Raw genomic sequence first — 19,498 nt, 5'->3', positions numbered from 1 at the left:
CTTCTTATCTAGGTCAATACCATGTTTATTTCAAACATGTCATGTCAGGGACTCCCTGACATGTATATTGCCAACACCCTTCTGTCGCTGAAGTTACCGCCTGCTTCCAAGCAGAAGTGGATTGGGATGGAGATATGGACATGTTTTTATGAGGCCAGTGGAGGCCTGCTCTTTCACCTCATACCTCTCTAACTGTTCCTTCTCTAGTGCTGGCTCCTCTTTTGCCCTAGCCCAGTGACTCTAGAACACCTCCCAAAACACAGTCCTAAATTCCTCTCCTTTTCTCTTCTCTTCTTTTCCTTTCTCTTCTTTCTTTCTTTCTTTCTTTTTTTTTGGTGAGGCAATTGGGCCTAAGTGATTTGCACAGGGTCACCAAGCTAGTAAGTGTCAAGTGTCTGGTGCCAGATCTGAACTCAGGTCCTCCTGAATCCAGGCCTGATGCTTTATCTACTGCACCACCTAGCTGCCCTCCTTTTCTTTATCAATATTCGCTGCCATTTGCATAGATAGCTCTCAAGCCTACATATCAAGCCTTCTTTCCAGTCAGAAGATCATAGATTAAGGAACTGGCAGTGTCTTGGGGCAGCTAGGTGGTGCAGTGGATAAAGCACTAAATCAGGCCTCAGACACTTGACACTTACTAGCTGTGTGACCCTGGGAAGTCACTTAACCCCTCATTGCCCTGCAGAAAGAAAAAAAAAGACTTGGCAGTGTCCTCAGAGGTTCACTAGAGGTTCAATCTCATGATTTTATAGATGAGAAAACTGAGGCCCAAGGAAGTTAAGTAACTTGCCCAAGTTCACACAGTCAGTAAGAAGCAGAGGTGGTATTTGGAACAAGGTCTACTCATTCTAGACCCAAGACTGTCATCTGTCATGTGTCAGTTTAGTACCCCAATGAAATAAACAGGTCCAAAACAACATTCATATATGTGTGTAGACATATGTAAACACAGATATGTGTGTATACATATATATGACTCAGCTACTTATTTGACATTATTCCCTCATTTTTAGATACTCTAGGAAGCAAGCCACCATCCCCCACTCTTTTACCTTATTCTTCTTTCTCTTACCCTGCCTCATTCTTGTTCTTCTTCTACTCCAGCCCAATTACCCTGGCATCTCCCAGAAGTTTGTTGATTTTAGGGGAGGATTCTATGTTCAAAACAGAGCCCAGAAGAATTGGAAATCAAAGGAATGATGATCAATAGGGGAATAGTCGAACAAGCCATGGTATATGATTGTAATGGAACATTATTGTGCTATAAGAAATAACAAGCTGGTGATTTCAGAAAGGCCTGGAAAAGGGGGCAGTTAGGTGGAGCAGTGGAATAAAGCATCAGCCTGGATTCAGGAGGACCTGAGTTCAAAGCTGGCCTCAGACACTTGACACTTAGTAGCTGTGTGACCCTGGGCAAGTCACTTAACCCTCACTGCCCTGCAAAAAAACAAACAAAACAAAACAAAAAAAGAAAGAAAGGCCTGGAAAGACTTGTATGAGTTGATGTACAGTGAAGTGAGCAGAACCAAGAGAAAGTTGTGCATAGAGACAGCAATATTGTTTGATGAAGAAATTGTGAATAACTTAACTATTCTCAGTAATACAATGATTCAAGATAATCCCAAAGGGACTAACAATGAGCATACTATCCTCCTGCAAAGAAAGAAACTGATATTGATTGAACACCAACTGGAGATGCTATTTTTCACTATTCTTTCATTTTTTCTCTTAATTTGAGTTTTCTTGTACAAAATGACTAATATGATAATGTTTTGCATAATTACACATATATAACCTATATCTGATTGCTTATTGCCTCAGAGTGGGGGAAGGGAAGGGAGGGGAAGGAGGAGTAGAATTTGGAACTCAATACTTTAAATAAATATGTTTATTGTTAAAAAAAAAAAAGAGGCCAGGACATGTTCAGTTGAATTGAACTGATATGACAAAGACAATCACTAGACTGTTGCTCTATCTCCCAAAAGTCAACTACAAGTAATGCTATAGAGAGTGACTTTGCCTAGCATCAGCCTAAAGGAAACAAGGAGAGTTTGATTTGAAAGCAAGTGGAAAGTAAGGTGAACATTGAAGTTGAATCTGAGATTGCATTTTGGGGGAATTAGAAGAATCATGGTATCTATAACAATAATAAAGGAAAAGTAGTAATTGGGGGAAATAGTAATGGGGACATCGTGAGGGGAAAAAGTTCACCTGGGGATAGCATAAGTGCCATTTCTGCTATCTTGTTTTAGATATGGGTAGTATATCTAAATGGATGTGTTGCTGGAGAAAGCAGTTTGAAATAATGGGGGAAAGTCTTGGGTCTAGAATAACTGGACTTTGTTCCAAATCCCACCTCTGCTTCTTATTGATTGTGTGACTTTGGGCATGTTAATTAACTTCCTCATCCTATAAAATCATGAGATTGAAGTAGGGAACCTCTAAGGACACTACCAATTCTTAATCTATGATCTTCTGACTGGAAAGAAGGCTTGATATGTAGGCTTGAGAGTCATCTGAATGCAAATGGCCGCTGAATATTGGGGAAGAAAAGGAGAGGAGTTTAGTACTTGTGCTTTGGAAGATATTCCAGAGTCACTGGGCTAGGGCAAAAGAAGAGCCAGCACTAGAGAAGGAATAGTGAGAGAGGTATGAGGTGAAAGAGTAGGGCATGGTGCCTTAAAAACCTGGAGTTAGAGAGTAGTGCTCAATGTTGATGAGGTAGAATCATTGAGGATAAAAAGGGATGAGAGTTAAAATGAGATCACTGAGTTTATCTAGGATGAAATTACTGATGACTCTAAAGAGGGGCAATTAAAAATGGTATGGGGAGGAAACAGACTCAAAAAGGCCAAGGAGGGTGTAGAAATAGACCAGCTTTTTCTAGAAGTTTAGCCAAAAGGTGGGGAAAAGGAAAGGGACAGTCACTGAAAGAGGCATAAGATCAAGTTTCAATAATCCTCTCTTCTACCCAGCTCTCAGAGTAGGCAATAATTACCTCAACACTGGTAGTGGTCTCTCTTCCAAATATTTCTTCCTCAGCCCCTTGGAGATCACCTCTCCTCTCTTTTAATCTCTTCCTTTGCATCTCTCTAAGATAGCCCCTGGTCCCTTCTAGACTAGTGTAACCTTCTCACTAGCTTTCCCTCAAGTGGTTCCATACTTACTCTTCCATTCAGGTTTCACAGCCTGTAATAAACACAAAAACACTCTGAATCCCTGTGTACTTATGGAGACCTTATATGAATGGGGCAGATATTACGAAGTATAAACATAGGCTTTAAGCATATTAACGTCATGAGGTAAGGAACAAAACTGGACATCTAAGGCGGGATATGTGGGTTGAACAAGGACTTTTTTTTTAGTACATGCTAATGTGTACCTGGTGGACGTGAGCTCCGTGAGGCTGGGAGGTAGCATTGTAAAGGAGCCTGGGGCTTTTAGAAGAAAGAGAGGAAGTGGGGCACCATGATAAGAACATTCTACTAGAAGCAAGGACACTTTGGTTCTAGTCTTGGCTTTGCCACTATTTGCTTGTGTGACTTTAGGAAAAGTCACACCTGAGAGCTGTAAACAGAGTGGCAGACTACATGATTTCCAAGGTCCCTTCCCCTTCTACAATTCTATGCTTTTATGATAAAACAAAGGAAAGAGAGAACTCAGGACATATTCAATTTAAATTCAGTTCAATACAAAAAGTGCGCAAGCCACAGTGCTAGGTGCTGAAGAAACAGAGACAAAACTGGGAACAGGCAGTTTGTGACTTCAAGGAGGTTATGTCCTACTAGGTTGAGGTGTGTATGGTATGGGTGTGTGTATTTATATATATTTTCAGAAAAAATAGGTCATTTTAGGAGCAAGAGAGCACCCACCACTAAGCAGATCAAGGAAGTTGGGATCTGAACTAGGCCTTGAAGGAATATGTAACCCATATCCATTAAGGCACTTAGATCCTTCTACCTGTACAAGGTGGGCTCCCCCATAATGAGATAAGTATGGCTCATGTTTGTGAGAACCCAGAGGTCATTTCTGGGAACACCTTGAATCCAAGTTGTTTCTCTTTCTCCTTTTCTAACCTGCAGACAAAAAGCTCCTAATAATGAGTTGGATGTAAAACATATGTGTTCCAACACCCAAGAAACAGAAACGGGCCTTATAACTAAAACCTAGTTAGCATGGGAAATGCACATAGGGAGAACCCCTCCAAACTTAGATAGCCAGTCCCCTAGATTCCCATGATCAAACACATGTCAGTAGGGGAAATCACAGCAGCCTGAGTGGAGCGGAGACTTTGAGGAAGGCAGTGTTGAGATCGCTCTCATTCTTGGATTTCCTAGAAATCCGCTCACTTATTGGTCCAGTTTCTGTACTCTTGGCCTGAACTAAATAACACAGTCACCAGTTTGTTGAAGCCTCCTCACTTCAGGTTTAGTTTGGGATCCCTCTTATTTCGGTGGCAGTAGGTTAGCAGAGGAAGATGAGTATGTGGCAAGTATTTGGGGGTCTGTCGTGAGCCTCTTCCACATGCAAAAACATTTTCCCTATTCCCTAGTTCCAACCCTGAGCTGGCATCTTACCCTGGCTGGCAGTGGGAAGGTCATCACGCAGTGGGAGCTCTTCCTCAGAAGCACAAGCTACTACCTCTGCTATCAGTCCTGGGAAGTAAAGAAAGGATCATAAGAGACATTTACGTAACCAGGCTTCTGCTCCTCACAGGTGTCATGACTGTTGAACACCCTACCACTGTCTCGGCTTTTCTCCTCCCAGGATTTTTCCCCCAGTGTTTTCCAAGTCTGCCTCAAATTTGTGGCATTCTGGGAAAGCGCTTTCAAGGAAGCCTTGGCTTCCTTTATAAAAGATATCCCCATGTCAGCACACAGGTGGACCTAGGGTTTTAAACAGGTAGAGATGAAAAGGTTATGCATTCCAGGCATGGGAGTCAGCTTCTGCAAATATACAGAGATGAGAGATGGAATGCTAAGTCTGGAGAAACAATTAGTACAGTTTGAATAGAACAACAAACTAAAATAAACTAAATACACTATCTATTCAGGGAAGAGGAGAGACAGATTGGATGCACTGAATTAGTGTTTAGATCATTATAAGGAAAAAAGGTTTCAACCTAATACCTACCCACACTTCAAGGTATCATGCAAATGGTACTTCCTTCTCCCTGATGCTCCCAGCCAAAAATGATTCCTCCATCCTTCTCATGGACTCATATAGCACTTTGTACCTCCTCTCTTGCTTTGTGTACCTTACTTTGCATTGTCTATTTGTATCTGTGTCTTATCCTCCATCACCCCCCCCCCACCCATGACTTCTTGAAGGCAGCGATCATGTCTTTTTTTCACTTTTGGATGTCCCCCAATGCCCAGGATAGTGTCTCGTACACAGTAATCACTCAACAGATGGATGTTGAATTGCACTGTGCTGAATTAAATTGAATTGAAACCAAGGGGATGTAACTGGGGCAAGAAAGAAAAGGATCTTGATCCTCCAAAAATCCCAAAGGAACTAACAAACAACCAAACAAAAAAATTTGATCCTTACCTGGCTGGTGGAAGGAGAGAAAACCAGGCAGAAAAGAATTAACCCCCCGAGGAGGGTTCTAAATAAGAAATCAACTGACAAAGCTGCTACCTCTCCAACAGTCCTGGGAAAGTAAAGAAAGGACAGAGACTGCAGGATCATAGAAACCAGCTATCTAACCAGGGTCCCGTTCCTCATAGGTACCATGACTATGAACACCATCTTACCACTGTCTTGCTTTTCTCCTCCCAGGGATTTTTCCAGTGAACATTGGAGAGCTTAGAAGACTGATTCTTACTTTAACCTATGCCAAACTAAATGAATATGCACTGCCATATACCTCTGATTGACATAATTTTTCTAGATTGTATGGCCTTAGATTCCCTGTATGGAAAAAGAGTTGTGTACTTTAGAACAGTTAATGTAATGCCCCATGCTACAGTGAAAGCATAGAGTGTGGGGAGGGAGGAAAGAAACAGAGAAAAGTCATAGACTTCTAGGGATGTCATCTTCAGAGGAGAACCTCCTTAGTCCAACAGCATTCCATACAAGGCCTATCTGGGAGGTGCCCATTTTGTTTACACACACTACTGCCAAATTAAATTCTCCATCTATCATTTTGATCCTTGATCCTTCTCATTCTTAGTCTTCATTAAAAAGTCCTTTACTCCTTTTTCTTATGGTTATTGTTGTTCAGTCATTTCAGTCAGGTCTGATTCTTTGTGACCCCATTTGTTTTTGTTTTTGTTTTTGTTTTTTTTGGTGAGAGCAATTTGGGGTTAAGTGACTTGCCCAGGGTCACACAGCTAGTAAGTATTAAGTGTCTGAGGCCGGATTTGAACTCAGGTACTCCTGAATCCAGGGCCGGTTGCTCTATCCACTGCGCCATCCTAGCTGCACCCCCATTTGGTAATTTAAGAAAATACTTGCCAAGAGGCAAAGATACTGGAGAGTGGTTTGCCATTTCCTTCCCCAGATCATTTTACAGATGAGGAAACTGAGGCAAACAGGGTGAAGTGACTTGCCCAGGGTCACACAGCTAGTAAATGACTAAAGTCAGATTTAACTCAGGAAGATGAGTCTTCTTGACTTCCTGATTGTTCTCACCCTATTAACCAAAATTATTATAATCTCCTGCTCCTTATGTATGACTATCATCTAAGCAAATCTCTGCATTTGATTAATAATTATTAATAATGATGGTGATTATTATTACAAAAAGGTCATTTCTGAACCTTTTCCTTGGTGGCCCAATGGACTACCATAATGCTCTCAACCTCCTCTTCAACATTATTGTAATTGCCTTCTCTTTGAGGCCCACGTGGACACTTCACTGTCATGACCCCTCTGATCAATCATGATACTCCTACTTTCAAATCTCTTCCCACACCCATACATCTGGAACCTCCTCTTCTCACTCACTAAACTCCCTCCCTTCCATTCAAAACACCTTCTGAAATCTCACCTCCTCCATTGAAACCTTTCCTGGAAGAGAGGTGATTTCCCTCAGGTTCCTCCCTGTCTAAATATGCAACACCCACAACTGGCCCTGCTCTCACCTTATGACTCTGTGAACAAATGGGGAGCTGCAGCCACCCAAAGATGTACTGAGTGAGAGTAAGGGCTGAGTTTATGGAAACTGACAAAGGTGTTAGGTGCCCAAACCAGAGGAAAGTTGATGGTTTGAGGGAATTTCTGTGGGGAATTTCTGAATACACCTACTTCACTGCTTGCAAATAACAAGTTGTCTTTATGTCCTTTATATTTACTTGCACTAAGGTGGTCTGTTTCATACTGTAAGCTCCTAGAAGGTAAAGGCTGTTCCTGTTTACCCTGCTTGACACAGACTCCAGAGGAGGGGTTCTAACTATTTTTGTGTCATAGAGTCACCTGGCAGTCTAGTGAAGTCCAGCAACCCCTTTAGAAATAATTTGTAATGCATGAAATAACATACATAGGATTAACAAGGGGTATTATTTACATTCAAATAAAATTGTAAAAAAATTTAAAAACCAAATTCAGGGACCATGGGCTAAGAATCCAACACAAAGGGCACATTACCATTGGAAGATGGCCTTTCAGTATATATGGCAGTGTCTATATTCCTAATTCAAAACTGGTGTGGAAACAGATGCCATTCCTTCTCTCTTGTTCCCTGTCAGTTCTTTTCCATGCTTTCCTCCTGTCCCTTCACCTAGAGTTATTCCAAATCTGAGAGGAAAAAACAAAAATAATGAAGAGTGTTTTTCAAAGGGCCATAGAATTCCTGCTATTAAAAACAGATCTTGGAAGCAAAAGACAGGAGGTCATAATCTTTAGCTCTTCCATGGCCTTGCCTTGAACTGAACTTGAGCCTCAGTTCTTCATGTTTCAGTTTCCCCAAGAGTAAATGGATCAGAATGAGAATGGAGTTCAAGCTATATTAATTTATGAATAAAATTCCAGGTTAGGTTGATGTATAAATCAACAGTGCTATTTGCTATAACATGTACATGTAAATAATATCATTTGAATAGTCTAGAAAGAGGCAAATAAAAAGTACAAATATATGTATATATTGAGCTAATAAAACATCCATTCAGCAAGAATTCATTGAGGTGTCTACTGTGTACAAGGTATTATCTTAGGTATTAGGGATACAAAGAAAACAAAACAAAACAAATCTTTGTCCTCAAAGAGTTTCTATTCTATTGAATAGAAACAAATTCTACATGAGTAAGTATGATATTTTATATGTATATATTACATATGTGTACATGTACACACATACGCACATATTGGACCAGATCTGTGATGTCACTGGTACAAGGTACTGAGAAAATTCCCTCTGCCTATGAAGAATGGGTAACTACTCTGCAACTTATAGTCTCTATCAATTACCTTGGGATAATGAAAATTAAGTGACTTGCTCAAGATCTCAGTCAGTATGTGTCAAATGCTGGATTTGAACTATACCTTCCAGATCTCTATTCGCTATGCCATACTGACTCTATATGTTTGTGTATATAGATATAAATATATATAAATATGTATATGTTTGTGTGTATATATGCACATAAATATTTTTATTCATTCTGTGTATATATGTAGTCATGTATAGATTGATGTATAATTTGTGTTAGCTATATAATACATATACCCACAAAATATTATTTTGTATTTATGTTTTCTTTATATGTACACATGAATTAATCATATATGTTTGTGTATAATTGTATTAGCTGTCTATATATACATAGATTTCTTTTTATATATTTATATATAGCATATTACTAGTATATATAGTATAATAATCGTGTATATTACTATAGTAGTAAAATATATAGTATAATGTAGTTAACATAATAATAGTTTGTGTATACTATTTATATATGTATATATACATATGTACCCACAAATATTAACTTTGTATTCATATTTACTTTATATATACACACATATATATGGAGATCAACAAATCATAAGCATTTATTAAATGTTTACTATGTACTAGGAAGCACTGGGAATATGAAGAAAAGGCAAAAACAGTTCCTGCTTTCAAGAAGCTTGCATTCTAATGGAGAAAAGACCACTGATATAAATCAGTACAAACAAGATAAATACAGAGTAGGAAAAAAGCAGACTTAGTGGGGAAGGCACTAGCATCTCTGGGGGCTGGGAGAGACCCCCTGAGTGTTATACAAAGCCAGGGACTCTAAGAGTTGGAGATGAGGAGGAAGAACCCTCCAGGCATGACGATAGCTCCCTAAAGGTACTGAAAAGGGAGATGTGTAAAACAGCAAATAGACCAGTATGATGAACCACAGAGTATAGTATGTGGAGGAAAAATGATATTCTAAGTATATATACACAGACAGACAGACAGACAGACAGACACATAACAAAGTAACTTATGGGTGAGGAAAGCACCAATAACTGGGGAGATCAGGCAAAATCTTATCATGGAGCTGAACTTCAAAGGGGAGTAGGGAATTGCTAAAATGGAGGTTAGGACCATTCCAGAAATGAGGGATAGCCTGGGCAAAGGCAGAAATATACACCGTTATAAAGAGTAGATTTTAGCACATAAGGGAAGAAACTATAAAGTAACCCTGGTGGTAACTAGCAATTTATCCTGTGGTCTAGGAGAGTGCCCAATTATGAGCGTCATGTGTTGCAACCATCTAGTTTCCAAGTCAAGAGGAGCAAAAGAAGTGTTTATAATATAATTTGCATTATGTGGATGAAGACTGTGTAAAGTTCAACGCATATTAAAATAAAGGTAATAAAACAAAAAGTAAAATAAAAATCACTATTGTGTTTGCTCAACTTCCTCTTCACAAGAATCTTAAAGACTTTATAAACAAACCTCATTTAAGCCTTAGAGCAAAAAAGTCATGTTAGTTATCCTGGTTGGAAGCTAAGGATCTGAGCAGAGATCAGTGAAAAAGGTCCAGAATAGACTTTCTGTTCTTGACTTCCAGCTTCCCCTGTTTTCCCTAACCAGCCCTGGCACTCTGACCTCCCAGGCAATTCATAATTCCTATGAAGAATTTCAGCTGAAGCTTAGGTCATTTTAAAAATTGCCTCTTCTTCAAAAATAGGGGTATTTTAAAAAAATCAAAAATGAGTCAAAATAAAGAACTACACCATATGTGATCAGGCATGTGAATGGAGCAGGAAAAGGATAAACAAATCTGCTATCAGGCATATCCTAACAGCCTCAGCCCTCTCTTTAAAATCAGCAGGGAGTCAAGCTTAGCTTCTATCAAGTACCATTTATAAAACACTCACCAGCCATCCCATCCCCCACCCACAAGCACAGAAAGGCGAATCAATAGTTTAAAAAATAACTAGTATTTATATAGCTCTTAAAGATTTGCAAAGTGCTTTTATATATGTTAACTTATTTGATTCTCACAACAACCCTGGGAGGTAGGTGCTTTATTATCCCTAACTGAGGTTGAGAAAAGTTAAGTGACTTTTCAGAACGTCACAGCTAGTATGTGTGAGAAACACACACCTCAGTTAGGTGAATGCAGTGGACAGAGTGCCAGGCTTAAAGTTAGCAAAACCTGAGTTCAATTCTGGCCTCAGAAAGCTTTCCAACTTTGGGTAAGTCACTTAAACTCCTCTCTGCCTCAGTTTCCTCAATTAGCACCTACTACAAAAGGGTTGTTGTGAGGATTAAATGAGAAATATTTCTAAAGCATTTAGGACAATACTTGGCACATTGTAGGTACCATAAAATGCTAACTATTGTACTTGTTATTTTCTAAATGTTAGGACACAGCTTAGTTAAAAATGGTTTTGCAATATTTTTTAGTGGTTTTGTTGTTAGTGAGAAAAACAAAATGGCTTGGCCAAAATGTAGGCCTATGTCCGAATGTTTAAGGCTGCTAGGGCCAAAACATATTATGAGACACAGAGAGAAAGAAATCACAAGCCACACACCCGTTATCTCTCTAGCAGTTTGGAGGACAGAGTGACAATTTTATGGCCACATTTATTTGATTCACATGTTTTTTATTTTTGAATTGTCATGAATTTAGGAGCTGTCAAAAAACCCCTTAGCCTCACCAGGAACAAAACCATCATTTAGGGGTGTGTGTGTGTGTGTGTGTGTGTGTGTGTGTGTGTGTGTGTGTGTGTGTGTGTTTTAAGTTTTTTCATGGAGTAAATGGAAAGAATAGCTCACATACTTCTAGAGGAAGTTAGCTGGAGGCTAAAGGGGGGAAGAATACAAACTGACCGGTTCCCCACAGGAAATAAGGAGATCCTCCCTATGCCAATCAGCAGTCTTTCCATCTGAGCACGTAGCTGTGGAAACTGACATCCAGGCCCAGCTAATTGACATTGTCTAATGTCAGGGTTCCCTGAGGCAGGATGCTGAAGGAGAGGGCTCGTTAAATAGCACGTAATGTTGGAGCTGTCCTGCTGTGTCACTGCCGCATCTGGGGGTGAAAGGGTGGATTCCAAAAGTTTTGCTGTTTTGCAGGACAGAAGAAAGAGTACATGGGGGAGGACGCACATACACGTCTCTCCACAGTGCTACCCTCCCCCAAACCTACTCATTTAGAGAAATTAGGAATAGGTCAATAGCCAGGTCATACAGAAAATGGGCATAGATACCTGAAGATAGGAGTCTGGAAATGTTCCTTTTTCTAATAAAAAAAGTCATGGTTAGAACTGCTGTACTGAAATTGTGATAAAGAAGACACATATTTTGTAACAGCCATGGAAACTATAGACCAGTCAGCTTTACTTTTGATCAGTTGGTCAGTAAGTATTTATTAAGCACCTATCACGTGCTAGGCATTGTCTTAAGTTCTGGGGATACAAAAAAGGTAAAAGACAAGTCAGTCCCTGCCTCCAAGGAGTTCACAATTTACTTGAAGAGAGAGATAGCAAGACAGAGAGACAGAGGCACAGAGAAGAGGGGGATGGGAATGAAGACAGCTAAAGACAAGAAGTCATACTTGGTACAATGTAGGTATTTGATAATAGTCAAATTGAATTTTTACAAGGACTTGAATAAAGGTATAGGTGCATGTATATAATATCTACAGATGACACAAAATTAGGAGAGAAGCTGACACTCAATGACAGAGTCAGCATAACAAAAGATTTTGATAGGAGAGAGCAATGGGTTTTTTGATTATGTAAATCTAATATGTGTATATCTGTTAAATTTTATAATTAGGCTGTTGTACTAATATACTGGATACACTATAAAACATAAAACAATTTAAAATAGAAATGATATTTAAAGTACATTATTAACATTATAAAACCTTTTCACTCTTAATAGGGGAAAGGGGAAGAGAAGAACCATTTTTAGTAGTGCCTACCACATGCCAGTACTCTGTGCTAAAGTGTTTCACAAATAGAAATACTTCATTTGATCCTTGCAATAACCCCATGAGATAGGTACTTTTATTATTCCCATTCTACAGTTGAGGAAACTGAGGCAAATAGAATTTAAGTGACTTGTCCAGGGGTCACAAAACTAGTATCTGAGGCCATATTTGAATTTAGATCTTCCTGACAAGGCTCAGTGCTTTATCGACCGCACCACCTAGCTACTTCAATAAAAATAATAATGCCATTAGTAATAATATTTTGTGATAACAATGTAATTGATCATGCTTTGTTATTTCCCCAAACATTCCTGTGTATGCCCTCTGTGTTGGACAGATTTGTACATCATAATAATTTATTAATAATTAACTATTCGGCTAGTTGAGCAATGTAACTAGTCAAGCTGGTGATCTCTTTTGTTAAGATACTTTTTATTGAATGATACACAGTATGACAATCAGGTAGCATCCCCTCTACTAAAGGATTTGAAAAATTGGGATAAAGCCTGATGGATTTGAAGGAAATACAGATTGTCTTCAGTTTTCTCCTTCAGGGCAAGGTGAAAGTAACACTGTCTCTTTAAAGCATAGTCCCTCTTTAGTCAGTAGATTAAAACAAATTAAAGATTCCTTTCCATCTAGCAGGCTTCATCTTGGCTGTTCAAAATCCTATGGTAGGAAAGGTATAACATGACTTATATTTGATAGTTATATTGTGTTATCTTTCAATAAAAAAAAATCTAATAGTCAATGAACCTAAGAGCTTTTCAGCAGGAATCATGTTCTCTGTTTGAGGATGGTCACCAGATATAATGCAAAAGTACCAAGCAAAAGTGTGTGATAAGAAAATAAGTTGTTTATGGCCAAAAAAGAGAAAGGATTAATTAGTAGGCCTGATCAGAGTACAGAGAGCAGACATTAGAAATCAGGAAACAAGAAAGGCGACTTAGGAGACAATAAGCTGTGGGAGGGCCTTGAAAACAGTCTCAGAAAGTTGAATATAATTTTGAGGAACAGAGAGAGCTAGTGGATAATTTTATAGAGGGTCATGACATGATGAAAGTGACTGACAGATGATGATGACTTTTGCAATGTGATGAAAGAATATTGTGGTATTCCTTGGTATTTTTCTTGGGGGTGTGGTGAACTATGACATTCTGCTCCACACACGAGTGCAGAGGTCCATAAAGAAAAATCACTCATTTCATGAGAAGAAATGGGGATATTTAAAGAATGAACAGGAAGGGGACAACTAGGTGGTGCAGTGGATAAAGCACCAGCCCTGATTCAGGAGGACTTGAGTTCAAATCCAGACTCAGACACTTGACACTTAATAGCTGTGTGACCCTGGGCAAGTCACTTACCCTCACTGTCCCGAAAAAAAAAAAGCATGAATAGGAACAGCTAGGTGATGCAGTGGATAAAGCATTGACCATAGAATCAGGAGTACCTGAATTCAAATCCAGCCTCAGACACTTACTAGCTGTGTGACCCTAATCAAATTACTTACCCCGATTACCTCCTAAAAATATGTATATGTATGTATGCATAGATGTATGTATATATATATATATATGTGTGTGTGTGTGTGTGTGTGTGTGTGTGTGTGTGTGTGTTATGTATGAATAGTCATACTTACCAACAACCTTGAACTGGATTCTTTAAGTGTGATGGAAAGAGCTCAGCCCAAGGAGCCCAGAGTCCCTGTGTGCTAGCCCTGGCTCTGCCTCTGTGTAACTTCTGATAAGTCAATTCACTTTTCTACAGCCTCATCTCTTGGGCTATCAAAGGAGAGGGATGGATCAGATAATTCAACTCAATTCAACATATATTTATTCAGAGAAAAGCAAATAGAAGGCTGAATAAGACACTGTCACAATCCCTGCTCTCAAGAATTTTACCATCTATTCAGGGAGATAAGACACATATACAGACAGTTGTTGTCTAAGGTCTTCCCCAGCTCTAAAAGTCTATAAACCTGTGAAATTATTCATAATTTATGTGCAAGAAATAGTTATGGAAAAATAAGAATTAGAAACTAAATAATTAGAATAAGCTACTAAAAAACTTAGCCCACTTAAAAACAATTCCTCTAAATGAGGGATTGCTCCTGAATTCAAATCAGCCACAGCAGAAAAGGCTGTTAGCTCAATCATAAATGCATAAGTTGGTACTGTGATGTAATGGGGGGCTGATGCAATCTCCAATGTGGAAGAGGGTAGGGAGGCCTGCCTTTGGAAAGGCATAAGGATATGTAATGGAAGGCTTGCTTCCCTAGTTGAGTCAAGTACAAACATTTTGTAACTGGCTTTGTCCACAAACCACATGATAAGGATAAAGACTTTTGTTTGGCTCTGTAACCAGAACAGGACTGCCTTCAAAGGCACAGTCAGTAAGGCCAGTGCCTTGACCTGTTTGTTTCCCGGTCTTGTCATCGAAGACTAAGCCCTCTATGCATGGAAAGGCTATCAGCCCCTATCTTCCCAGCAGGGCCATCATAATATGGCCCATGAGCACCCGGTCCTGTTGGTGTTTGTATTGCTGAGTTTCTACTCTTGTTTTTCATTAGAGAAGATTCGAGATGGCAGCAACCAATTCTGGGATCCAGCAAAGTAGTAAATGAGATTGAGACAGACTTATCCAGCAGTTATGCCATGTTTGGATGTGAACATGGGGAATGGATGCTATGTAAATATTACAGTAAATTTGAGGCTATTCTCCCCAGGAACCAAGGTAATATAGGGAAAAGAATATGCCTGGGGGTTAAGGACAAATATCTTTATCTCTGTTCTTGTCATATCTTGAAAATAAATATCCCATTCATAAAAGCAATTCAAAGTTAATCTGTTAAATTGAAGTGGAGCATTTAATTATGAGCGGTTGTCTAGAAATTGATAACAGGGGCACCCTGTGAGCAATGCTGAGGATATAGCAACCGATAAAGCTATATAACCAAAGGAGGAGGGGTTAGAGTCAGGAGGAACCTCCTGGTTCCAATTCTATAACTACTTCTCACATACCCTGAAGAGCAAGTCTGAGAACTGTAGATACAAAGATGGAAGGAAAACAGAGAAGTAAAGAATCCTCAAAACAACTTATAAGATTTTTCTGGCATGGAGTCTGCAGAGGAAGAGGAGGAAGAAAAGAAGTAGAAAAAGAAGAGGAAGAAGAAGAAGAGGAGGAGGATGAAGAAGAAGAAGAGGAAGAAATGAAACAATGAGGTAGAAAGGAAGAGTGAACCTCTGTCTCCTGTCTCCAGTGGTCCTTCCTAAATAGCCATTCAAATATTATAGATACAGATATGTATGTAGGCGCGCGCTCTCTCTCTCTCTTTCCAAATACACGTATGTGTGTGTTAAAAAAAAAAAAAAGAGGTAAATGGACTAGGTGACTTCTGAGATGCCTTCTCATATATAAATATGGATACAAAGATATAGGACTGCCTACATAGTTTTCCCATGAATGCAGAAAAAACACCTCTACCTAAAAAATCCTGACAGCACTTCAAACATGTCTAAAACTGAACTAATTATCTATCCCATAAATTTACCCTTTATTCTAATTCTCTCTTTCTGTTCACACAATTTTCTTTTTAAAAAATAAAAGTGTTTTATTATTTTCCAGTTACATGTAAGGATAGTTTTCAACATTTATTTTCATTGGATTTTAGTTCCCAATTTTTCTTCTACCCATCCTTTCTTCCCTCCTCCCCAAGACAGAAAGCAGTCTTATATAGTTTATATATGTACAATCACATTAAACATATTTCTGCATTAGTCATATTGTGAAATAAGAATCAGAGCACAAGGGGAAAATCTCACAAAAGAAGGGGAAAAAAATGGCTCCAAAGTAGAAACAGTATGGTTCAATTTGCATTCATAATCCACAGTTCTTTTTTCTGGATGTTGAGAACATTTTCTATCATGATTTCTTTGAAATTGTTTTGGATCATTGCATTGCTGAGAAGAGCCAAGTCTATCACCATTGTTCATCACACAATGTTGCTGTCACCATGTACAATGTTCTCCTGGTTCTGCTCTCAGTCAGCATCAGTTCATACAAGTCCTTCCCTCCTCCTGCTCATCATTCTTACAGCACAATAGTATTCCATTACATTTATATACCATGACTTGTTTAGCCATTTCCCAATTGATGGGCATTCCCTCGATTTCCAGTTCTTTGCCACCACAAATAGAACTGCTATAAATATTTTTGTACATGTGGGTCCTTTTCCCTCCTCTATGATCTCTTTAGGATACAGACCTAGCAGTGGTACCAGTGGGTTAAAGGGTATGTTCACACAATTTTCAATGACCCATGGTCATCTTCAACTCTTCCCACTCTCTTAACCCTATATCTGGTAATTTGACAAATGGTCATTTATCAACTTTACCTTTTCAAACTCTTTTTTCCTCTGTCCCAATCCTGTCTTAGTTCAGAATCTCTAATTCTTTCCTGGAAAATCCTCCTAACCTAATTGATCTCCCTACCTCTAGTCACCCCCTCTCAATCCATTTTTCATACTGCTTACCCTGAAATATGTGGAATAACACAGCCTGAAATACACAATACATAGCTCTCGTCACATCATTCCCCTGCCTAAATTCAAGCTCCTTAATCAGTATTTCAAATGCCTCTATAACTAAACTTTCTAGCATTATATCCCTTCATATGTTCTATCCTCCTTCTCTAAGGGATATATCCTCTCCATTCATCTGTTCCTTTTCACATCTATGCTTTTGCTCACACTTTTTCCTAGACTTGAAATAGAATCCCCCAATGCCCACATTTTTGTCTGATGAAATATTTCCCTTCTATGTGCAGTTTGGGTGCTACTATCCTTCATTAAGCCTTCCCCTGATCTCCTTATCCAAGACTGATTCCTTCTTTGAAGAAATCCCTGCCTAAGTTGTGACATATATCACTTTTGTATCTTCATCACCTTGAAGAAGGGATTGAACATTACAAGTATTTTAAAATGTTTGCCTTAGACAGTAATGAATTAATGATCTCAATATTGCAAATGTTTCCTTCTCCTTCCAAACTTGAATTTGTATGAGAATATCTGGGTAGGTCATTGAAGGATTCTTTCCTGCATCCTTCCCCTATTACTTAAGAAAAAGAGATCCCTTCATGGAGGAAAGAGGTACACGCAAATAAAGACTCTGAGCTCTTGAGCTAACCCCTGTACCTCTACTTCCAGAATCTATTTGGAGGTAGCTACGACCTTAGAGAAACTCATTAAGTTAGAATTCATGGGGAGGCTTGGGAGGCTTGAGAACTATTGATTTGCTTTTATCACTTTATTAAGCATTTTAAAAGACATTTATTATTTGAATGAATGAAGAAATGAAAAGGCATGTGTTAAATGCTCACTACATGAAAGCACAGTGCTAAGTGCTAGAGATACAAATAGAAAAGCCCTTCTCTCAAGGAGCTCACATTCTAATGGGGGAGACAACATAGATCGGAGACTTGGGCTAGAATTCAGATGGAAAGATGCCACTGCCCATATGGTACTGTGGAAATTTATTTTGATTTGGGGACCCTACCTTTAGGCTGAGATTAGAAAGCCTTAGGCCCTCAGGGTCTCTTCTGCGTGGGAGGGGCTCGTGCCCCTCCCCCTCTGCTTCAGCTGAGCCAAAAAGCCCCGTGGGCTGTACAAGACACTAGGTCAGACAGCTGGCTGAGCAGAGGTATCCCAGAGATCCTGGGCTCATGCACGCCGGTACTCTGGCGTAGCCTGTGCTGAGGCACGGGATGTTCAAGCATCCCCCCAGCCCCAGCCGCAGCTCTGACTGGCAGATTAGCTTGGTGTGTGGGTGCAAAAAGCCCAGAGGTTTGAGTGGAGATAAGAAAGATTTATATATATAGAGAGAGAAACAGAGACAGACAGAGACAGAGAGACAGAGACAGAGACCTGGGAGTTAGCCGGGAGGGAGCGGCAGACGAGAGACGGGCTACAAGGACGCAGGAGAGAGAAGGCTAAAGAATTAGGCTGACAAAGAGGACTGGAGGCCAGCTGACAAGATTAGAGGGGCAGGCGAAGGCGGCAGAGGATGGAGCAGACAGACAGACAGAACAGGAGGCAGCGGAGAGCACAGAAGCGGTCAGTACAGGGTACAGGTTGGAGAAAGCGAAGATTAAGGCAGGTGGAGTTAGAAGTGAAAGTGAAGCAGGGAAGCTGAAGTGAAGGAGAAAAAGAGTGAAACTTAGAGAAAAGTGGAACATACCCTGAGGCAAGAGTCGGCTAAGGCCCTTATTGTATTAAAAAAGTCCCAGGCGGCCACAGGTGGAAAGAAAGGCCCCTAACACAGTCAAGTTGTACATTTTATTTCCCTGTATTCATAACTTTAAATAGTATCTCATAAATAAACTCTGCTTTGATTGTTTAGTTAAGAGGCTTTTTAATTCTATGCTTATCAATTTTAGGAGTGGAGCAGTGTGGTGGAACTTTATAAACGCCCCATGCTAAATTAATAGCAGTCAGATAGCCAGTGAGTCAAAAGTCCCCAGATTAAGTACCCCAGTCAGATTAGTCCCCTAAATTAAACAAATCAGTCAAAATATTTCTACATTTGAATGGCGACCGCGGCAGGATTTATGACCCAATTATAATTTTTATAAACCTATAGTTTTTCATAAGTCCAATTATATAATTTTTAGACTAGATTAGCTAATAATTAATTTTTTTCACAGTACAGAGGCAAAGATGATGGTGATGAATCTTCTTTAATGTGAATAAACCCATATTGGTTTCTGATGTTTAAGCATTTGACAATGCCAAGGAATTTGGTGTTGAGAATTTTCTTTTCTGGATCTTTAGTAGTTATGGCTATTGAGAAGGTGGGGGGACTGAAGCCCCTGAAAAGGAAGTCATTAAAACTGCATTTCCACAAGAGATAATCCCCTTGATAGTGACTATAAGAGCCAGGCTGAAAGCCTGGCTATAGTCTGGGGAGATACTGCCATTTCCAGGATAGGGCCCTGGGCTGTCTCCAGCAGGGTCAGAGGATAAGTGGTGTTCAATGAGGTTTGACTTACTTGGCATGTGCCATTTTGTTTCTCCCTCACGGTACTTCAGTGCTTTAGTTAGGCTGGCTTGTCTGCTCTGTCAATGGCAG

Source organism: Dromiciops gliroides, chromosome 3 (genome assembly GCF_019393635.1).
Source record: "Dromiciops gliroides isolate mDroGli1 chromosome 3, mDroGli1.pri, whole genome shotgun sequence".
NCBI classification, from domain to species: domain Eukaryota; kingdom Metazoa; phylum Chordata; class Mammalia; order Microbiotheria; family Microbiotheriidae; genus Dromiciops; species Dromiciops gliroides.
The sequence above is the reverse complement of the archived record's forward strand: the minus strand, read 5'-3'. Positions refer to the sequence as shown.